Raw genomic sequence first — 5,201 nt, 5'->3', positions numbered from 1 at the left:
TTTTAATAGATTTGTACATGGGAGGAAAGCAGGTGCCTCTTGTTAATGTGTCCAATTGGCCGAGTTGCGTATGGAATGTGGCGCATCCATCACTGTCTGGTGCCGTGACACCTTGTCATCCGCCCTGAGCAGCCGCTGAACAGATGAGGCTCCTAGTTGAGCACCTTGCACACTCTACACACTCTGGACACACACATGTACACAACTTCCATATACACACTCATTACTTTCTCAGGGAAATGATGTTGTTCCAATCGTGGGACACACTGGAATCTGAAATAATCGTTGCATGTTGGTGATAAAATAACACAACCACAATATCAGTAAGGCCTGCTATCCACACACGGATATTATATAAAATACTTATTCACTAAGCGCGAACATGTATTAAGAATACTTGCTAGTCCGTGTAGATGATACGAGGACTTTTATAATCTTTTAAAATCTTTAGTCCCGGTATAATATAAATTGCTTGTGCTCTATATTAACTTCTCATATTAACTTCATTTTCTTAGAACTGGCGATAAACCACAAAACTTTCAAGAGCATCCTCTAACCAGCAATGCCTACATTTCTGTTATAACCCATCACAAGATCTTTTTTTTTTTGCAGTTCGTGTGTGTAGACTGGCCTTTAAGGGCAAAATGGCAGAAGATCTCTCTTTGCTCTACGCTATATGTAATACCACTTCCTGTGAGCGAAGCTTTTACCGCTTTAATACCTTGTTAGAGCCGTTTCACTCAACGAGGTCAATGTCAATATCACTTAAGAACAAGGGCTTGATTTTGCGAGCTACAACTGTGGATTTGTGCAACCTCTACTTTACCTTCTCATATCTCCCTGAGGCCCATCTGACCCACATTTCTGCTGTTCTATGCCTCTAGAAGTATCAAAAGATATTCTTGGTCACAACTGATTACTTGAATATGGAAAACATCTTTTGATAAGGCGAAATGTGATGCAGTGACACAGTGCTCCTTGGCTCTTTGTCTTCGCTTTATTTTTTATTTTTAATTTTGTGTTTTCTTCAGGCCGAGGCAGCTGAGTTCAGGTTCAGTGCTTGTTTTAGGTGTTTGATAGCAACAAAGACACTGATGTCAGAGTTCCTCCCCAGTTTCCGCTTATAATGCGTCGCTTTTTGCTCAAGAGCATGTAGGTAATTGTAACCGTCAAATCTCTTTGAGGATCTTTGTGTTGAAACCAACACACACACTGTGCTGTCACTGTGGTCTGAACAAGTCTTTGTGGGGTTTCCCTTCCTTTATGTGCGCTTAAGTGCATGTATGCAGGTAAAGTCAACATTCACAGTAAGTGACTGGTAGTTGTTCAATGGAAATGGTAGTAATAGAACACCACCACTTTCTGTGGGTATCGATTTAGTTGAAATGTAAGTTAGAACACACACACACACACACACACACACACACAGACACACAAAGAAATCTGAAAAGACAATATGGCTAGGATACCAGGCTTTGGTTAACCAGTGCTGATGTTAAATGATGATTTAAAGTATGAAATCGGATACAAATAATTGACTGTGTGCATCCATGTTAGTTGAAATAGATACTTGATGCATCTAAATGTGTCTATTGAAATATTTTAGAAAAAATATTGTAATAACTGTACTAAGAAAATTAATCTGTTGATTTTCAGTTGTTTTTCAGTCCCATTTATTTTTTTAAGCCGCAAAAAAAAAACAAACAGAAGAAGAATTGTTTCCACAATCTCTTTTCATATTCCAGTTTAAAAGCTCACAAGGGCTCACTGAATGGTTTGATGGATATGAAAATGATGTAAATGATATGCTCTGGTCCTCACAGTCACCAGATCTCAAGCCAGTTGAACACCTCGGGGAGATTTTAGACAGACATGTTAGACAGCGCTCTCCACCTTCATCATCGAAACACAGACTGAGGGAATATCTTTAGCAAGAATGCTGTTCATCACTCCAGTAGAGTTCAGTTGCCAAGGCCCACTGAAGCTGTTCTAGTGGTTTGTGGTGGCTCCAAATCTTAAAAAAACATTAATGTTGCTTAATCGTTTTTTTCTTTCATTTTTTTAATTGTCTGTAGCTATAAGTTTAAATCCAGCTACAGGACTATGCCAAGTCTTTAGCTGACCATTTATACCCTCGGTCTAACTCAGGGAAATTATAGTAATGGTCCAGTATTAGAAATGTTTTTTACTATAGTATTAGCTTTTGAGAGAAGCCATGGAAGAATAGCATGGGGAGAGATCATTGCAACTCTGAGCTAATTTGGTTGTGCAGGTTGAGTGCTCAATTTTGCACTCGGTTGCTTTGTGAGGTTAATCGTGGGACAGCAGTGTTTATGTTACAGTAATATGGAATCGACTCCCCTGCTGCATCTAGCCAGCTCTGAAATATGTGCTTGAAACCCCCTAAACTCCCTAGATTCCCGAAGGGAGGGGGGGCTAGGCCAAAGAAGAAAGACAGACAAACGGAACGTGGAACAAAAGACAGAGGCAAGTCGTGCCAATTAGTTGCTAATGAGACAAGCTCATGAGGATTTCCAAGCCCACAACGTGTTAACGTTTACCTCGGCTGTCTCTCTATAGCTCTGCTACGGAAACACGCAAAAAGAATGTCTTTGCTGTGATTGCTTACATATGGCTGCAGGGCTTTTGCTCTCAAGAGGTGAACAGGAAGGAACGCCTTACTTATGGTCAATGTAAAACCGGCAAACCGACATGCGGAGACCGCTTCTTTCTGTTTTTCTATCTTTCTCCAGCACCCCCACCCCTTTTCACCTCACTCTCACAAAAGTGCCCTCAATGGAATGAGGGAAAGGGAAACACAGTTGCACAGCATACGCTCTCAATTTTCTCAGAGTGGTGAGCCGGGAGAATATATAATAACTGAAAAATAATATGTCAAGAGAATAAGCAGCACTCCTTTGCTGCCTAGGCCTTTGTGAAGCATTTATCAGAAATGTGTGACTAAGACCTGGAAATGAAATAAGATTTTTTTAAAATATGTCTCTCAGGCCTGGCATGGACTACATCATGCCGCTTCAGTGTTCTAGTTTTAAGAATATCAGTTGATTTATAGGTTTTTGTCTTTGCTACCTTAAAACCAGTGTTTATCACAGGTGACCCTTCTGCTATAATACACAGAACACTAGTTTATCCCTGCAGCAATAACGACTGAATTGAACTGGACACATTAATTGTATTTTGTTTTGGGGAGCTGTGTATATTGTGCGCATTAAATAACTTTGCCACTGGACCTATCAGTGATAAGATTGGAATGCAGGTGGTTCTCCCTGGGATTTCTTTTATTAAGCCTACTTCTGTCTGAACAAATTTATAAATAATTAAATAAACAGTGAAAATATTATTACTTTTGGCAGCGAGCTTGTTTCACATTTCCTGTTGGCCCATGTAAGGTTCTATCTAATTAGCTTTCTAAGGAGTCGTCCTGCTTTCAGCGAATTGAGTTTCCCGAGTTAGGGAGGTTCTCTGAGAGCTGTTTTTCTTATTGATTGAACAAACATTGATGTAACGACTTCATGTTGGAACTTCCAAAAAAAAAAAAAAGATGTTAAATTTGACCTGTTTATTTTTATTTCATCTTTATGGTTACTAATGACAGGATTTAGTTAATCATGCCATTTCATCAAAGTCATAAATCTTTCTTTGGCTAAACTTTCTCATCAACAATTCAGTTAGTTAAACCTGTGACTTAGGCCTTCGACCTCACTCACACATGCTTAACACCCCCACGTTAGGGTCCCACCCGCTCCACCTTCTACCTTTCAAAGGCGGTTGTTAAAACCTTGTGGCGCATTAACGGAGGCTGAGGGCACTAGGTAACCCCTACATTTTATTTGTCTCTTTAAGAAGACTGTAAACCTTGAGCTCCAGGAACAACCTCTGGCACCCGGAGCTCACTTCGTGCTCCTTCTCCTCATTAGAGCTTTTGCAAAAAAAAAAAAAGGGCCTTGTTCAAATGGCTTCTTCCTCTGCGATGCGTTTACTGTTAATTAGTTTGCTTTGTAAGGTTAGACGTGCGGACGAAACAACTTTGAAAGTGTTTGCCGGCCATCTGGGTGAGTGCGGCACTAACTACGTACAGATGGGCTGCACTCAAGACAGGTTGCTTCTAAGAGGGAAAAAAAGCAGCGAGACGGTTTTGGTTATTTTAACAAGATTTATGGCCTGACTCGCAGGTAACCATTTCAGCCATAATGATGATTGTTAGTCATCTGTCAGGGGGGAAAAAAAGCTGTGATCGAAGCCAAACATGGACTGAGCGAAAATGTCTTTTTCATGCATAAAACTTTTTAGAGAAATATTTCTTAAACAGAAAGATGTGTTTAATATTTTATTTGTTAATCTGGGTCATTATTTTTAGCGAGTGAAAATGGCCGTATCTTGTGCTATGGCACATATTGAATCAATTGCTTGGCAGCAACTCGGAGTACAAATGCTTAATTTGGCCAAGTTAAAATGCCATTACTTACTCAGTGAACCAGGTAACTCAAGAAAAAGGTAAGATTGCCAGGTAATTGTTTGACAAGGTCACAAAATTAGCAAACATAATCAAATAAGAGCACTGACATTGTAATTTATGCCCTTTCTCCATGGTAGAGAACTAGGTGTGTAGTTTCCTGGCTGTAACAATTCCCATGTGATCCCAAATAACATTTTGGGTTTTGTGGAGTAATACAGTAAGCTGAAATTCTTCACTTCATAGGTAAAACAAAATATAGAAAAAATGTACTAAGCTACTACTACTATTTATCTTTATTTATGTAGCACTTTTCATACAAAAAGCAGTTCAAATTCTTTATAAATATTTATGTACTATTAATACATATCAAATTCATTACTAAATTTAGATAAAATACACAATTTAATTTAAAATTAATTAAAAATATGAGCATAGAGGGGAGACATTCATTTCAGGCAGAAAAATAAAGTAATGCACCACAATGCAAATGTCATCAGACTGGATAAAAACTGATTAAGGTTTTTTTGTTTTGATTTTTAATTATTTGATTTTGTTTTAAACAAATTAAATAATTATTTGATTTTGTTTTAAATTGCATAATTTAAGGAATAGATTGTCTTATCTTTTTTTTTGTCAGTGTTAAAACTGATCTGTCTGAGTATTAACTAAACTGCTGATGGCTCATAACTGCATACATTTTGAGATCTGTCTAAATTCATTCAGT

The sequence above is a fragment of the Tachysurus vachellii genome, chromosome 12 (assembly GCF_030014155.1).
Source record: "Tachysurus vachellii isolate PV-2020 chromosome 12, HZAU_Pvac_v1, whole genome shotgun sequence".
Classification (NCBI taxonomy): Eukaryota; Metazoa; Chordata; class Actinopteri; order Siluriformes; family Bagridae; genus Tachysurus; species Tachysurus vachellii.
The sequence above is the reverse complement of the archived record's forward strand: the minus strand, read 5'-3'. Positions refer to the sequence as shown.